The sequence below is a fragment of the Mastigoproctus giganteus genome, chromosome 1, assembly GCF_048544385.1.
Source record: "Mastigoproctus giganteus isolate SK-2022 chromosome 1, ASM4854438v1, whole genome shotgun sequence".
Taxonomy (NCBI): domain Eukaryota; kingdom Metazoa; phylum Arthropoda; class Arachnida; order Uropygi; family Thelyphonidae; genus Mastigoproctus; species Mastigoproctus giganteus.
Genome location: NC_143575.1, coordinates 140,229,671 through 140,249,309, shown reverse-complemented (window position 1 = coordinate 140,249,309; position 19,639 = coordinate 140,229,671). Strand labels below are relative to the sequence as shown.

At 38.8% G+C, this 19,639-nt stretch overlaps 1 protein-coding gene across 1 annotated transcript in view; it reads left to right on the top strand.

Annotated features, from left to right (window-relative positions):
• Positions 1-19,639, top strand: part of Frl (formin-like protein) — a 708,708-nt gene that overhangs the window by 275,634 nt on the left and 413,435 nt on the right. The gene's annotated exons all lie outside the window — the stretch shown is intronic.

The window sequence follows — 19,639 nt, the reverse complement described above, 5'->3', positions numbered from 1 at the left end:
TAAATTTATGCTTAATAAACTGTGTTAATATACTTAATTTCTTGTTCTTATTATAAAAAAAAATAATTACTACTAAAGTAACAATATTGGGGGGGAGGGGGAGAATAAGAGTACTTTTCATATCCTTTTAATTTTAAGGATATATTTTTAATTTTTTTACAAAAAAAAGCACTGCATTTGCTAATTGTGCATACTTGACTGCTTTCAAAACATACAAGAATGAGGCCCAAAAAATAAAACTAAACTTTTCTAGCAATCAGTGTGAAGAATACAACTTGCTGCTCACAGTAGCAGAACTAAAACAAACTCTGCTACAGGCAAAACACAGCACATTCGGTCCTGATGAAATACATTATGCAATGATACAACAATTAGATGAATAATCCCAGTTAGCTCTGTTAGATCTATACAACAAATGGCACCATGCAATAATACTAGCTTTCCCAAAACAGGGAAAAGATCTATCAGACCCACAGAACTATCGTCCCATAGCTTTGACTAGTTGCTTAGGCAAGATCTTAGAGAAAGTGGTCAACAATAGACTAACATGGTATCTAGAAAATAATGATCTTTTCAAACCAGAACAATATGGCTTTAGAAAAAATCACTGTACGTTAGATGTACTTATATAACTGGAAAATCAAGTAAGAAATGCTTTTCTCGGGAAACAACACCAAGTCATGGTTAATTTTGATATTGAGAAGGCATATGATACCACATGGCTCTGTGGTAGACTTAGAAGGTCACATCGACTTGGCCTTAGAGGATATCTACCCCTCTACGTATACAATTTCCTTAAAAATTGGACCTTCCAAGTTCGATGAACAATATACTTTCCAATATATATTATCAGGAAGAAGAGGTCCCTCAAGGATCTGTACTAAGTGCTACACTTTTTGCAGTCTACTTCAGCACAATAATAGAACAAATCCAAACAATATCTTTGTAACTGTTTATGCTGATGAATCCAGCATTTAATATGAAGCGCAGCATATGAGGACAATAGAACAGCAATTACAAGTAGCCATAAACAGTCATAAAATGGATAGAAAGAAATGGATATAGAATTTCGGTACAAAAGATTGCATGTACACATTTCTGCAGAAAAAGGAATCTCCATCCTGACCCCTCAATAATGGAGCACACACTTATACGCATCTTCCTACAGGATCTACGTCAGCTATTGATGTCTCTTTATGCTCAGTAACCATATACCCTCTGTTCGGATGGACTATTCACAGCAACCCACTAGGCAGTGATCATTACCCTGTGATATGTCGCATTGATACAATCATTCCCCATCTTTTTTTTTTTACCTAATGGATATTCTCTAAAGCTGAATGGGATGTGTACAAGCAGCTAGCTACACTAGAAGAAAAACAGGTCCAACAAACACCCATAAACTTGGCAGTAGAACATATATCTAACAAAATACTGCAAGCAGCAGACAAAGCAATCCCGAAACGATCCACTAAAATATCAACCCGCTCTAAAGTGTGGTGGAATGATGAATGTAGTGCCTCAAAAAAAGAGAACAGAGCATGGAACTTTTTCAGAAAACCTTTTCAAGTAAAACCTCATATGCTTTAAAAAGGCAAGGGCAAAAGCAAAACAAGTTAGGCAGACCAGCAAAAGGGAATCATGGAGGCATTTCGCTTCCACAATTACAAAAACCCAAACAATTTGGGCCAAAATACAGCATAAGTACGCAAAACATCCAAGTGTCAACTGTCCCAAGCTCACTGTCAATGGCTCTGATATTACAAAACCAGAGGAGATTGCAAAAGCTCTAGGTAGATCTTTCATGGAAATCTCAGCTGTGACATCATACTCAACATCAATTACTGTGACATCAATTAATTTTGAATCAACATCCAGTGCTGCGTACAATCTCCCTTTCACAATGTCAGAATTACATCATGCTCTAGCCTCCACTAAACTCGGTGCAGCAGGGCCAGATGGAATATGTTACATCATGATAGCAAAACTTACTGAACCCACACTCAAGACACTATTACTGCTCTACAACAGAATATTCAAAGAAAACACTTTCCCTGACAAATGGCAGCGTGCTTATGTTTTGGCATTTCCAAAACCTGGAAAAGATCCTATAAACCCACAGTATTATCGACCTATTGCGCTCACCAGCTGTTTGTGCAAGGTCATGGAAAAAATTATCAACGCCCGGCTATCCTGGTTTCTAGCCCGAAATAACCTTATGAATCCAGTGCAGTGTGGCTTTCGTGAAGGTAGATCCACTCTTGACCTTTTGATTAATTAACATCCGTGATGCCTTCGTACGCAAAGAACATCTTGCGATGGTACTATTTGACATCAAAAAAGCGTTTGACACTGCTTGGAGATATGGTATAATGCGAAAGCTATACAATCTGGGATTATGCAGATACCTACCAAAGTTTATAAGAAACTTCCTACAACACCACTCATTTCAAGTTCGCTTTCACAACCACTTATCTTCAAATTTCATACAGGAAGAAGGGATACGACAAGGATCAGTGCTATCCTCTTTCATATAAAAATGAATTCAATAACACAGGACCTGCCACAAACAATACCCTGTATGCCGACGACTTTAGTATCGCCTGCCATTCGCCTAATATGCAAATGGTAGAGAGACAGCTGCAATGTGCCATCAACAAAATAGCAAAATGGGTCCAAAACAACGATTTTCCCTCTCAACACAAAAGACCGCCGGTATACACTTTTGCAGGAATGTAACCTACATTCACACCCAGAACTTTGACTAGAAAATCAAATCATACCAGTGGTACCTAGTGTCTGCTTTCTTGGTGTGCTATTTGACCAAAAACTCACGTTCCTGGAACATATAAAAACACTCAGGATTACCTGTCTTAAAAAGCTAAACGTCTTAAGAGTTCTATCAGGCACAACATGGGGAGCTGATCAATACACACTATTACAGTTGTACCATGTGCTAATATGGTCACATCTAGACTATGGTTCTGTAGTTTCTAGCTCTGCTAGACCAAGTGCTTTATGCTGGCTTGATACTTTGCACCACAGTGCTCTTTGTCTTGAACTGGGGGTATACCGTACATCACCTGTCCACAGCCTATACGCTGAAGCACATAAAACCTCCCTGCAGCTATGCAGACAAATGCTTTTAGTACACTATGCAGCAAAACTCCAAGGACATCCAAACCATCCCACTTGGAATGGACTTTTCTCTCCTAAATGGAAAAATCTATACCGAGCCTATCCATCGATAAATCCACCAAATGGGATACGTATTTGCTGATTGCAGGCCAATTGGCAAATTGACCTTAGGAAGGTACAGCCCACCTTGGACATACTATATACCACCATGCGACTTTTCATGGTTCTTTGTAGCCAGGTGGGAAGGAGCAGCAGTGCGTAGCATACGCTTCTTGATTAGACCGGGGTTCGAGCCCATCACCACCAAATACGGAGGATGCGGAAAGGTCAGGGAATGACCACCGCATATCCCGGAGCAATATGGCCTTAGTTGCTAATGCTCCTAAAAAAACCAAATAACAAACAAAACAAGCGACTTTTCATTGACAGCCTGTGGAAACACACCTTATTCCAACAGAACATACTGCAAATGTACGGTACACTGAGAACCCATCATGGCCAGTACACATCAATTTATGCAGATGGGTCTAAAACTGACAATCATGTTGGTGCAGCAGCAGTATTTCCCAACACAACAATATCCAAGAAACTCCCTGCTGAATGTAGCAGCTATACTGCAGAACTTTGTGCTATCCACATAGCCTTAAACTATGCACTCTCAAAAACCATATTGCACAGTGTTATATATACAGACCCAGGTGGGAAGGAGCAGCAGTGCGTAGCACACGCTTCTTGATTAGACCGGGGTTCGAGCCCGTCACCACCAAATATGGAGAATGCGGAAAGGTCATGGAATGACCACCGTATATCCCGGAGCAATATGGCCTTAGTTGCTAATGCTCCTAAAAACCAAATAACAAACAAAACAACAACAACATATATACAGACTTGATTAGTGCTATCCAAACTATACAACAGAACCCAAGGAATGATAACTCCCTACTTAGACAGAGCTGGACTGAGTAGGGAGTTAAGATCTGGACTCTGACTAAGGTAAACCAGAAGAAACAAGTTCTTTCTGTTATGTTGGATCCCTGGTCATGCTGGAATTTCTGGAAATGAACAGGCGGACCTAGCTGCCAAAACTGCTACTGATCCTATAGCCCAAGCCTTTACTACACCTGCACCTGACTACAAGTACATTATAAAGAAACAATGTATTGAACAATGGCAACACATCTGGCAGAGTCAGGCCAATAACAAATTACTCGGCATTAAAAAAGATCTCAAACCATGGAAGTCTGGTATTCGTGAGAACCGACATGAAGAAGTTGTATTAGCCTGATTACGGATAGGTCACACACACACACACACACACACACACACACACACACACACACACACACACACACACACACACACACACACACACACACACACACTTGACACTTCTCTATCTACTTACAGCTGCTGATCCACCACATTGCACAAACTGGCACGCCCAACTTACAGTCCAGCGTATACTCATTGACTGCCCAATTTACAACAGTGAGCATCAAACTCTATTTGCCTCTTTTTCAGCAACAAATACTCTTGAGTATCGCCCATCTTTTAGCAGATACGCCACATGTAGACAAAATCTTCACTTTCCTTAAAGAGATAAAACTGTATATCACACTGTAAACTTTAACTGCAATTTAAAAGAAAAGAAGAAAAAAAAAAAGCACTAAACTTTACCAAAGTTAGGCGCATTATGGCCATGTTGTTCTTGTGCCCACTATCAAACAAACCTCCTCAGTGTCCACACTGCTTAGTACATCTAACAGTCAAGCATATTCTTATTGACTGTCCTCAATATCACCAGGACAGAACATCAGTCCTGCTTTCTCTGACTAAACTGCAAGAACCAATATCACTAGAGCATATTATTGGCAACCAGGCAAACATTAATGAACTTTTCTATTTTCTGAAAAAAATTGGAATATATCATCGCTTCTGAATAGTTTCTAAAATGAAATTGAAATGCCTTCAATTCTGAATTATTTCCTAACACATCTCTATGGACAGGCACACTATAGCCAGTGTATGTGCCATTAAACACACACACACACACACACACACACACACACACACACACACACACACACACACACACACACACACACACACAATTCTAAACCTTAACTATAGATGAATTAGAGCAGAAGCATGCTGTATCAGGAGGAAAGCTAAAAAAAAAGACTCCTTGATTTGCTTCCTTAATTAATAAAAATATTGATGTCAGAGTGATCTGGAGAAAAACAAAACAGGTAAGTGGTAAATTTCCTTGATTATTGCTCTACTACTTAACTGAAATGGGCAGTAGCTCTCTTTCCCTACTAATTATTTTGTTATTGAAGAAGTTTGGTCATAAAATAAAAATAACAACCTCTACATGAATAGGCTTACTTGTTGCCTTAAGCCTGTACAAGGATAATAATTATTTTGTTTTGAATAATGTATTGAACAATGTATTAAACTCAGCAACAGTAAATACACTCAAATGTGGGAGTTTTTAATGTGAGTAAAACACTCATCCAAGGAATCTACAAAAGTCCAAAAGGAAATTGTCCAAGAGCTAAGTGAATAAAGAGTCATCTAGGCAAGGAGAATCATGACTCAGAAAAATGGTATTTTGTTCTGACTAGGAGCATAATTCTCACTTTTACCTCTCCTATCCTACCAATATCTGTCAAGGCAGGCTATCTCCATTGCTGCGTTCCTCCTTACATCCATCAGGTGTTACATGTGCCAGAAATACGGACACTCCCAAACTGCATGTCAAGGTGAGGCGGTATAACCTAATTGTGGATTAAAGGAGCACAATCAATTTTATCCACTGCTGCCACTCTTCATTGTATAAATTTTAAGGAGTTTCCAGAGTTCTCCAAAATATGTGAACTATGGAAGCAAGGGAAAAAATCCAGAAATATAAAGTGAAGAACAAAGACATACTCAGAGGCGAGAAGACAAATAATCAAAACAGAGCCAAAGTGTATGTATGCCACAACTGCTCAGCATTTTCAGTCAATAGGTATTCAAACAGATGTTACAGTTCCTCCAAATATATATATTGCCAATCGGGCACTTTCCTTGTTATCTAGATCCAAACAAAAATCTGAACAACCCAGTAATACCGCAATTACCATTGAGGCTGTCGCAGGCATTCTCTTAGATATGCCAGACAAGCTGTACTTGATACCTCGGAGTCTAAAACGCTGATGAAACTGATATTTGGATGACACTCAAGTCAAGTGGACCCAATTTCAGCAAAGTCCGGACAGTCTGTGACAGCCAAATCCTCTGCTTCCAGCTTCACAATGGTAGGACTGTTAATAATCCTGGGTATAGCCACCATGCACAAGCACATTGTGGGTGACCACCCAGGTGTGAGCTAACGTAAGCAGGGATCAATGTGTGGTGCCCACACCACATGGAGGAATGCTGCCCCTCTGTGTTACCAGGCAATATTAGGTGGTAGATGACTCTCATCAACCAGTGCAATACCACCACTTTGCTTATTGGAGGCTTGAAGCAGTGGAACCCATGTTTAGTCTCCAGAGCTAAATTCCAGTCAATCCTTCCCATCTCATCCATCATGCGGTACGCAGTATGACTGATGTTTTTTGAGGTTATGATGAGATCCATGGCGAGATCCAATCTTCCTTACATTTTGAAGGTACAGCTGTAAAACGGTGTTCGCAGCTTCTAGTTAGTACACTGGACCGAACCTATTGGGAACTCTATGAGGTTTCCAGATTAGCTAGTGGATAATCTTGCTACCTCTACTCTGCCAGATAGTGCCTGGAGGACGTCCAAGTAGTGTGTATGTGGGGGCATTGTCAAGGCCACATTATGTCAAGGAGGTATATTCTTACCATATTAGCATTAGTAGAGGCATTTGATGCAAGAAAGCAAGCTTATGCAGCATCAGCCAAAAAAAAAAAAAAAAAACCCACTTCCACTTCACCCCTCTGTTTGTTCAAAATACCTGTCCAGCTGAGCCTTAAACTTATTTAGGCTATCAACCTCCACCACAAGGGATGGAAGTCTGTTCCACCAACCAACCACCCGCTGGCTAAAGGCAAATTTCCGCACGTCTATCCTACATCTGTCTTTCCTCAATTTGAATTTATGCCCTCTCAGGTGATTTTTCTGAGCTAGAGGAAGAATCCCATCAGCATTGAGCATGCTTAAACCATTCAAGGCTTTATACACCTCTATCAGATCACCTCGCTGGTGCCTAGTCTCCAGACACTGTAATTTGCAAAACTTAAGCCTTTCTTCGTAAGAGCACCCCTCTGTTCCATTCACTAATCTTGTTGCCCTTCTCTGTACTCGTTCCAGCAGCTCTACATCCTTCTTGAAATGAGACCTCCAGACCTGTATACAGTACTCTAGGTGTGGCCTGACCATCGCCTTATACAATGGAATAATCACCTCCTTATCCCTGCTGGAAAAATTCCTGTATATCATTGACAATACTCCATGAGCTACTCTTGCAGCCCGTCTGCACTGTCAGAGAACTTCATATCTGCCTGCACAACCACCCCCAAGTCCCTTTCATTCTCTACCACTGTCAGTGTAGTACCACAAAGTTGATACGTTGCTCTGGGGTTGCTGTTTCCCATGTGTAGTACTTTACATTTGTCAATGTTAAACTTCATTTGCTACCTCTCAGCCCATCTGCTCAACCTTTCCAGATCCTGTTGCAGCAGCATAGTGTCAGTAGTGTCCTTGACAACCCTGCCAACCTTTGTATCATCTACAAACTTGGACATTAAGCTTGATATACCATCATCAATATCATTTATAAATACAGAAAACAATAATGGACCCAACACTGAGCCCTGAGGGACTCCACTAATAACATTAGTCCACGATGAGCAGTGTCCACTGATTACCACTCTCTGTCTTCTCCCCCTCAACCACCCCTTTATCCATAGCAGCAATTTGCCTCCAATGTCACACTGCTCCAATTTGTGTAGCAGTCTTCCATGTGCAACAGTATCAAAAGCCTTTCTAAGATCCAAGTATATAATATCAAAGTTATTCCCTGCATCCAGTTCTTTTGTGACTACATCATAGTATCCAATCAAGTTGGTCAGGCAAGACTTCCCCTTAACAAAACCATGCTAAGTCTGAGCTATAACTGAAGTCTTGTCTAAATGATCCTGCAGTGCTTCTTTAACCAGTGCCTCCATTAATTTTCCTGGAACAGAAGTTAAGCTCACAGGTCTATAATTACTTGTGTCAGCCTTTGATCCTCCTTTGTGAATTGGGCTCACATTTGCACATTTCCAGTCTATGGGTACCTCCCCTGAGTCCAAGGAAGCTCTCATAATTATGGCTAAGGGTTTGCTTACTTCCTTTGCTGCCTCCTTTAATATAACTGGATAGATCCCATCCACCCCGGGTGCCTTTCTTGTGTTTATCTTCAACAGTTTCTCCTCCACTTTACTCCCAGTTATTTCAAGATTCTGTTGCTTACTGCTAGAGTTGAATACACCTCTGGCATTCCAGGATTTTGGATATAGAAAATGTGTATTCTATATCCAAAAATTTCATTACTTGATACAGCATGTCTCCCCCCTCCCCCGCTCTTTTTCTTACTATTGAATACACCATGAATTGTCAAACTAATAGTGTAAGCTTATCTGCGAAAAGATCTAAACCTCCCAAACACTACCTAGTTCATTTCACAAATATACGTGGTCTCAGTTCTAATCTCAACAAAGGCCATTTCCACTTGCAGTCTGCCAAACCCCACACTTTTTCTGACAGAATCTGTTATCGGTTAATTCAACTACTGCTCATCTCAGTTGCCCAAATTATTCCCTGTATGATTCTTTTCACCCCAAAGGTGGTATTTGTGCATATGTCCGTTCCAATATTCCCTGTTAGAGACTTGATAATTTGGAATCTCCTCTTTTCGATCTTCTCTGGCTTAAAATCTCTCTGCCTTATTCTTTCAAATTCATCTGTTGTCTCTACTGTTCTCCCAACTCCACTAATCATTTGGAGCTCTTTGACTTCCTCTCTTTGCAACTTGGCTTTCTCCAGTCCAAATTTCCTACATTGAGGTAACTTTCCTTGGTGATTTTAATGTTCACAACTCCAGCTGCCTTCTGTTTTTCTAGTCCCATGGACCCAGCTGGTTGAGATTCTGAGGATCTTACAATTCCTAATGACCTTGCACAGATTGTTCATTTACCTATCAGAATACTGGTCAATCCTAACCATACAGCCAACACGCTTTATCTTTTTCTCACAAACAATCCTTTAAGTACATGGTCAAAGTGAGTGGTCCTTTAGGCACCTAAGATCACAACTTGGTTATCTCTTCTGCAGTGGAGCCTTTATCTAATGGCTATTCCCAACCTCGTGTTGTTTGGCATTACAAGAATGCAAAATGGGATGACCTGCGAGATTTCCTTTCTTCTGTTCGTTGGTCAGATTGCTTCTGATGTCAACGTTTGCTCAGATCGTGTCAATGAAATTATTCTTGCAGGAATGGAATCCTTTATCCCACACTCCACATTAAAATCTCATCCTTTATTATCTAAACCTTGTTTTTCCAATAAATGTGCTAAGGTTGTTCAAGAGAAGAATGTTGCATATCATAATTGGCTTGTTTCCAATTCTTCAGTTTCATTTTTTGCCTACACCAAAGCTCGCAACAATTGTAAAGCAGTTATTAATCAGTCCAAACTAGATTTTGAACAGGCTAAGAGTAGAAAACTTGCTTCTTTCCCTAATGGTAGCCGAGCATTCTGGTCTCTTGCCAAAGCTATTGTCCACAACTTTTGCCCATCTCTGCTCCCACCTGTGTTGAAACCAGTGGTTCTGTTGTCACTTCAGCCAAGCATAAAGCTGACCTGCTATCATCCCATTTTTCTTCCAATTTATGTATTAATGAACTTGGTAAAACCCCTCTCACCATTCCCAACATGCTCTATTCAGTGCCTCCTGTGGTCTTCTGTCAAAAGGATATCAGAAGGATTTTGTTGAATCTTGATGCTAACAAAGCTCCAGGTCCCGATGGTATTTCTCCACTTGTTCTCAAAACCTGTGCTCCTGAACTGACTCCTGGTCTTTGCCACCTTTTTTCACATACTTATTCCAAAGGTGTTTTTCCCTTCTGCTTGGAAATCTGTCATATCCAGTCAGTTCCTAAAAAACGGTGACAAATCCCTCCCATCCAAATATTGTCCCATTGCAATTACTTCTACTCTTTCTAAAGTAATGGAGAAATCAATTAACCCCCAACTCTTAAACTTTAGTACACTATGTTTAAGTCTGATCAATGATCGCCAGTATGGATTCCGTCAGTGTCATTCCACTTGTGATATTCTGGCTTATGTTACCCATTTATGGACAAATTCAATGGGAAACGTTTAGTGAAACTCAAGCAATTTGCTCTTGACATTTAAAAGGCCTTTGATTGTGTTTGGCATAAAAGTCTTCTGAACAAGCTTCCATCTTATGGGTTGTCAACTGTCTTTTGTAATTGGGTATCAGGTTTTCTCTCTGACTGCTCACTGTGGGTGATGATTCATGGCTCTGTCTTCTAACTTCTCCACTAATGTTGGTGTTCCCCAAGGTTCAGTTCTTTCCCTCACTCTTTTCCTCTTGTATATTAATAATCTTCTTCCATTGACCTGAAATCCTATCCACAGTTTTGTTGATGACAGCACATTGCATTCCACTTTCCAGTTTGAGAAACTTTGCCCTGCTCAAACAGTTTAAACTTCTTGAATATCCACTACCAATTCCCTAAATGCAGATCTCCAGGTAATTTTCCAGTGAGGCAAAGATAACTTAGTTGATTTCAATCCTTTTAAAACTTCGTCCGGTCTTATATCTCACAAAATGGATTGTTCTGCTCCTCTCTTTATCTTTGACGACACTCCAATTTCTAGGCACGATCATATATATCTTTTGGGGATTACCCTTTACTTCTAATCTCTCTTGGCACAAGCACATTACAAATATTGCTTCCTCTGCATCCAAAAAACTTGGTTTTCTCTTTCGCTCTCGCCTTTACTTTTCTTCCAAACAGCTGCTCACTCTGTATAAATCGCAAATCTGCCCTACCATCGAATATTGTTCCCACATCTGTAGTGTTAACACCAAAACCTCTCTCAGACTACTAGATTCCATTCAGAAGAGGGCAGTTGGGTTAATTAATGACTCATCTCTAACAGAGTCTCTCCATTCGCTGTCTCGAAGATGTACTGTTTCTGCTGCATGCATTTTCTACAGATACTTCCATGGGCACTGTTCTTCTGAATTGGCTTCTATAATTCTCATTCTCTCTCTCTCTTTCAAAACAGTCGGAACACATGCCACGACCAGCCAACATCCATTTACTGTCCAACTTCAAACTCACGGAACCAACTTTTCATCTTTCTTCTTTATTCATTCAACTGCCATTTTCTGGAACAACCTTCCTCCATACGTATTTCCTGAAAATCACAGTATACAGAAGTTCAAGTCTAATCAACAAATATCTTCTTTTGTCTTCTCAACCTCCATCCCAAGCATTGTACCAAGTATTATAGGTTCTGATACCTCTCATGTTTTGGGTTTTCATAAAAAAAAAAAAAAAAAAAACTCCGATGTATTTCCAACAATTAAACCAAAAATAACAATAACTATGCAACTGCAACCACTGCTTTCAACCACCAGAATGGATATTGATGAACAGAATGAATCAGATGACAGAATTTTTGAGCTTCATGCAATTGATGAGATGGAAATGACACGTCCTTTCTGTACTAAGAAAGACAAAGCAAAGGTAGATCAATACAAGGATGCTACAATTAAAAAGCAGTCAGAAAACAAAACAAACCAACAAAATCACTTAATGGAAAGACTCCTTCAATGGAACTGTAGAGGCATTGAAATACAAAAGATAATTTAAATGATTTTATTGACCAATATGAGCCAGTAGGCATGTGCCTACAGGTAACTTTTTTAAATTCACAGTGTGTCTTACCATTAAAAATTGCACTACCTTCAGACTAAATAAGAATACTGATTTGACAGCCCATGGAGGGGTCACACTTCTTGTTAGAAACAACCTTCCGCCAAACATGTTGCTGCTCTTCAGACTTCTTTTGAAGTAGTGATAGTGCACATTGTATTTGATATTACCCTTACAGTAGCATATTTATGTATCCCTCCTAATTTCTCATTTTCCTCAGATCTAGAAAATTTAATAGACCATCTTCGGTCTCTGTTCTGCTTACTTGGAGACTTCAATGCTTGTTATCCACTGTGAGAAACTCCAGCAATTGACAAGAGAGAGAGAGGTAAACTAATAGGATCACTTCTTGATCTTGGCGAGCCCGCCCACATTCATTTTTCTAGAGGATCCATGAGTGCAATAGACTTTTCAATCTATTCTCCCTCTGTATATATATATATCAATATGGTACGGTCTGTTCTTGATAACCCACTAAATAGCAATCATCTACCGATTCTCTGCAAGCTCCAAACGTGAGTAAATTCTCCTACACTGCATCACTCCACTAGGAAATTTCATAGGACACACTGAAATGAATATCCTTCTTATGTCCAGTTTGATGACAAAATAGTCAAATCCTAGGCCATAGATAATGTCACTGAACAATAATAACTAATCAGATATTACAAGCTGCTACCTCTGCAAAACGTGCCTGGAAAATGCAAACACAGTAATTACTGGTGGGATCAGGATTGTACACAAGCTAAACAGGAAGAAATAAAGGTTAGAATTTGTTTCGCAAAGTCCCCACAACTAGTATATTCAGTCTTTAAAAGACTGAAAGTGAAGTTCCACCAAATAAGAAGAAAAGTAAAAAAAGATGCCTGGATTAGTGTTTTCCTCAAGTATAAACATGGACATGTACACCAGAATCATCTTGTAGAAAATATAAACACTTAATGGTAAATATGTGCAGTCTCCAGCTTCAATACTACACTGGAAAGGGAAGGGGTTGTCCTCTCTGAGAGAAATTTCAAATGCCTTAGCCAAATCATTTGCCAGTATATCGGCAGTATTCATCTACAACCCAATCTTTCAGAAAATTAAAGAATCTGCAGAACAGCATAAGATCAAGTTTTCTATGATTGTCTCACACCCATACAACCAACCATTCTCATTAACAGAATTTTTAGTGTCTCTCAATAAACCATCCAGTGGTGCTTCTAGTCCCAATGGGATCTGCTATGTAATGGTAAACAGCTAAACAACCAAGCAAAAATAACATTGTTAAGATATTGTCCTAGCTTCCAAAAGCCAGGAAGGGATCATACTTCTCTGCATAACTACAGGCCGATTTCACTGATTAGCTGTTTAGGCAAAATCCTGGAAAATATGGTTCACGGGCAGCTAATGTGTTTCCTGGAAACTAACAACTTGATAAGCAGTAACCAGTAAGGGTATCAAAAGAATCGGTGCATGTTAGATGTGATGATAAAAGCAGAAGCAAACATCCCTAATGCCTTCATAAGGAGACAACACCTGGTCATGATTAATCTCGATATCGAGAAAGCCTTCGATACCGCTTAGCGATATGGTGTATTTAAGCTCTTCATTCTTTCGGGTTGAGAGGTCAGTTACCTCAATTTATACAAAACTTCCTATGCCACAGAATGTTTATGGTTAGATAAATGATCAATTTATCCAAATCATTTGAACAAGAGGAGTGTGTACCGCAGGGTTCCATTCTCAGTGCAACATTATTTGCGATAAGAATTACAAACATGACACAGGATGTACCAAATGCAGTAGAATCATACATGTTTACTGATGACCTCATTATCTCTTGTCAATCCCAAATTGTGAATACTATTGAAAGGCCACTTCAATTTTCCATAGCTGAAAAAGAATCATGGGCACTACGGAATAGTTATTCCCTAGCAGAAAAGAAATCCACTGCAATTCATTTCTGTAAAAAACTGAAAACTACTTCTTATCCAGCACTTAGAATAGCTCTAGGTGCCTTCCGAACGTCGCCAGTCCAGAGTCTTTATATTGATGCACATGAACCTCCATTATCATTTCGGAGACAGATGCTGCTCCTTACATACGTAGCCAAACTTCGGAGTATGCCCTCACATCCCATCTGGCCTTACATAATTACTCCGTTTTTCCAAAATTTCTACAGAAATAAACCAAATGAAAATAAACCTGCTGGAATCAGATTGAAGGATGTTGCACAGAATTGGAGTTTCCCACTAGACAATATCCACCCAGACATTGGAGAAATGGAGCTTCCATGGTCCGCTTTCAAACCTTTATCTGATGAATTTTTTTGGAAGTGGGGAAAACAGGCATTGGACAATCAAGCTGTACAGCAGCTACATTCAACTCATGCATCAGCAAACACACACTGTCTGCAAATATATTCTGATGGATCCAAATATGATACAGATGTAGGTGCTGCAGTAGTTCTTCCCACTTGTGCTATCTCTGAAAAACTTTTCCCAAGTTGCAGTATTTATACCGCTGAACTCCATGCAATAAAAATGGTTATCGAACACGTCAACAACAGGTCTAATGAAGAGATAATAATCTATACTGATTTCTTGAGTGCAGTAACTTCTTTACAACATAAATGTCCGAACTCACATCCTGTTCTGAAAAAAATCATAGCCCATTTAATTAATCTCACAGAGGTAAGGTTGTGCTGGATTCCTGGGCATGCTGGAATCCAGGGAAATGAGAGAGCAGATCAAGTAGCAAAAAATCCAGTCAACCCCGTGTCTTCATTTGCCTCAATTCCTCATATTGACTGCAAACTCATCATAAAACAGTTATGTATTGACCAATGGGCATCATTATGGCAGCAACAAACTCATACTAAACTCTTCCAAATAAAGAAAAAGCCACAATACTGGAAATCTAGTTCACGATTAAGCAGACGAGAAGAGGTTGTCCTTGCAAGGACAAATGTTGGGCATTCCCACCCATCTCACCCACCTCCACTTGTTGACAGGTGATGAACCCCCTCATTGTCCCGCCCTACTAACAGTGAAACATATCCTCCTCGAATGTCCCCAAAATCAGGCTGCTCTTTTGACAAATTTTAAATCAGCTATAACCCAAAACAATTCATTAGAGATGATCCATATTCTCAGCGATGACGCAAATCTGTTTGACTTATTTATTTAATTTTTAAAAGTAACTCATTTATATGAACTAAACTAACACATGAAAAAAAAAATAATAATAAATAAATAATTTCAATTGCAGAATTACTGTGACGGGCACAATTTGGCCTTAGTTGCCCTTGTGCCGATAAACTTCCATTAAAACCAACCAACCTTCTCATCCAGAAATATATTTAAAAAACAGCATGATTCTTGTTACCAACAATTTCTGTCTATTGGGGTTATATTTAGATAATAAACTTAATTTTGCTACTCATATAGCTTATCTTCGGACTACTTGCCTTAAAAAACTGAACATCCTAAAAGCTGTCTCTGAAACATCCTTGGTGCTGATAAAAGCTCCCTCCTACATCTCTGTAGAATCTTAATAGGGTCACACTTGGATTATGGATCACCTGTATACGACTCCACTAGGAAAAGTTCTCTGTTACGTATGAACACTATCCAGCATATAGTGCCCTTAGGATAGCCGTGGGAGCTTTCAGAACATCTCTGGAGAAAATCCTTTTTGTGTAACTATGCAGCAAATATTAAAAGTATTCCATCCCACACCAGCTTACAGTATCTGTTTTATCCTCAATATGCCATGCTATACCAAAATAAACCTAATTAAAACTGCCCCACAGGGCTTTGATTGCAAGAGCTTGTGCTCAGCTAGGACATAACCTTCCAGAATATCTTCCAAGACATTGCTATTCTGAACTTCCCTGTACTCAATTTTCACCTCCTTGTGACAATTTATTTGTAAAATGGGGAAAATCCTCCCTATCAAACACCAACTTTCAGCAGCTATATAAAACACATCTTTAGAAAACTCAGAGAAAGTTCATATCTATACTGATGGCTCCAAAACAGATTCAGCTGTAGTGCTACAACAGTTTCTTCCACCTTCTCAGTAGCTGTTTCTCTTCTTATTGAATGCAGTATCTATACCACAGAATTGTTCACATTAAAACTAGCTCTAGATAACATAAGCGACCACCATATCAAGCAATCTCCAATATATACACACTCCTTAAATGCAATCACAATTCAATTTCAAAGAATTGTTTAACTATTTAAAATACATAAATTTTTATAATTGTCTCTGATCATAATATCATATAGAATGCGTTATAAGTAAATCGTGAACAGGAATGGTATGGCCCAAGTGTCCCTTGTGCCAAAACCCCCCAACAACAACAACAGGTTTCATTTTTTAAACATTTCTTTAAAAATTATAATTGTTTTATTTATATACCTATCCTGCCATTTAAATAACTATTTAAATTACTATTAACATGCACCATTAAGACTCGGCCGAGTTACTATAGTAAAAGCTCTGTATTCATGGTTTGTGTTTGTCCTTTGTTACTTGTGGCAACCTCCTTTGTATACCCATTTGATAATCATGGTGAAATTTCAGTTATTTCTATATGTGATCAAGTAGCTTTCTTGTGAATAGAACAGTAACATGGGCAAATTTATTAACCCTCTGATGGTAGTACCTTCAGATAAAGCATGCTTTTCTCTCTCTAATATAAACAAAATCTGAGTGACACGATGCTAATTTACGAATTCCTCAATTATCGTGTTTCTGATCTGCATCATAACTGTTGCAGATTTTGTAATTTAATTAGCTTGGCCATAAAAAATAAAAACCAACTGTTTTTTTAGGCCTTTTCATGCATTTTAATTATCTAATGTTGAAAAACAAGAAATTAAAACTAGCTGCATCTATCCTGTTCAGTTGTAGCTGCATCTATCCTCTTCAGTATGTAGCTATCACCTTTGATCCCTGCATCTCCCATTATTGTTTACATCTGTCAGAATAGACCACTAACCTCAGCATGTAGGATATTCAATTTCAGTAAAGATAATTGCCAAAATGCAAGGTTTTGACATGTGAAATAAAAAAACATGTCTAAAGAGTGGAAAAGAGGAAGGTTTATTTTCAAAAAAATTAAATATATGCTCTTAACATAGGAAAAAAAGTGTATATTATTCACAGTTGTGTTCATAATAGATTGAAAATAAAGGGTGGCATCAAAAAGTGAACAATTTAAAAATTTTTTAATGCTGATTTTAAGGTTATAAAATGGCATACCTGATCCCAAGGTGCATCTGAATTAGAAGGAAATTTGCATGCCCATTAGAGAGTTAATATCTGTTTAAATGAAAATTTAATTACTTATTTACAGAATAATTGCTATGATTAGGTTTGCTAATTGCTAAGCCATTCATGAATTGCTTGATGCAAGGAAGGAATTGGGTGAGAGGTTACACAGATGTTATCAAGATTTTGTAAAAATTAAATGGTGGAATGAACTGATATTTTTTGTAACATAATAATGCGGGAGTTATAATTGATGTAATTTTTAATTGGCCCCCTTTGTTACTTTATTTATCATTGAATCATTATTGCTATTTTGCAAAATACTTACACTTAAGCACACATTAGCTTACTGCAAAAGTGGTGTAATAATATGCACCAGCTCTGCAGACTTATTTTCATATATTACCTTTCCGACCAGCAGAAGCAACCTACACAATATAAAACGGCACAGTATAGTACAGTATTTGTGTATGCTAGTAACACATCAGTTGGTATCCACTTAAAAATCTGTCTCCATATCAGGTTTCCACTGCCATTTTTAGTGGAAAATTAATATGAAGACCATAATCAAAAAACAAATTAAATAATGTGTGCATTGTGTTTCTTTCATTAGCATGCCTCAGGGGTTAAAACTTCTGTGCCATACTAAAGAAATGCTTACCAAAACCTAAAACTCCATGTTATGTTCATTTAAAGAATATGTTGTTGTTGTTATTTGATTTTTAGGAGCATTAACAACTAAAGCTATATTGCTCCGGAGATATGCGGTGGTCATTCCCTGACCTTTCCGCATCCTCCCTATTTGGTGGTCACGGACTCGAACCCCGGTCTAATCAAGAAGCGTGTGCTACGCACTGCTGCTCCTGGCTACGGAGGTGCCATTTAATGAATAACCATGGTGTGGCGTGGGATAGTAGTAGTAGTAGTGGTGGTATGTGATGCACGAAAGCAAGTGTATGAGCTTATGCAGCATCAGCCAAAAAAAAAAAAAATCACACCATTCCCTCCAAATGCCTGTCCAGTTCCTCCTTAAATTTATTTAACCTAACAACTTCCACAACGACAGATGGAAGTTTGTTCCAGCAATTAACCACCCACTGACTAAAGGCAAATTTCCGCACATCTATTTTACATCTGTCTTTTCTTAATTTGAATTTATGCCCCCTTAGGTTCGTATTCTGAACAAGTGGAAGGATCCCATCAGAATTCAGCGTGCTCAACCCATTCAAGGCCTTATACACCTCAATCAGATCATCGCACAGGTGCCTAGTCTCCAGCCACTGCAATTTGCAGAACTTAAGCCTCTCTTGGTAAGAGGATCCCTTCGTTCCCCTCACCAATCTTGTTGCCCTTCTCTGTACACACTCAAGCAAATCTACATCCTTCCTAAAATGAGGCCTCCAGACCTGTACTAAAGGTGTGGCCTGACCATTGCCTTATACAGAGGGACAATCACCTCCTTTTCCCTGCTAGCAAAATTCCTATATATCATTGACAAAACCTCATGACCTGCCCTGGCAGCCTGTCTGCATTGCTCAGAAAACTTCATATCTGACTGCACAATTACCCCCAGGTCTTTTACATTTTCTACCACCTTAAGTGTAGTACCACACAGTTGGTACGTTTCTCTGGGGTTACTGCTGCCCATATGCAGTACTTTGCATTTGTCAAGGTTAAACTTCAGTTGCCACTTCTTAGCCCATCTGCCCAAATTTTCTAGATCCTGTTGCAGTAGCACACAAAACATGTATGTGTAGCAGTTCTTTTCCTGAGGGAATCATAGGTAATTGGGTGCACAAGTGGGGTGGGGGGGTTAACCTATTGAAAATAAATTTGGTACTAAGGTCCTAAAGTGTTCTAAATATATTATGAAATTTTGAAAAGTATCAGTGACAGTTCCAAATCTGTAGAGAGAGAGAGAGAGAGAGAGATCTGAATTTAGCCTGAACTTCCTCAGGGAACAACTAAGCATAAACTGAAAATTTGGCATCAATCTGATTTATTTCTTGAATAATAGCCAAAACATACTTTCATTTATATTTTAGATTTCTGTATATATAAATGCTGTGAAATTGCAATTAGAAGCTTTCAAAAACCAACAGAATGCACACTGAAATGTTGGTGCTTTTCCTTTTTTGAGTATTGCTTGAACATCCAAAACTAATATGGGGAACTTGAGGGCTGTTGAATTGATCCTATGACTTTTGCAGTATATGCATCAGCAATTAGTCTAACTCTTCCTTATTCAGTAATGCTGAAACATCC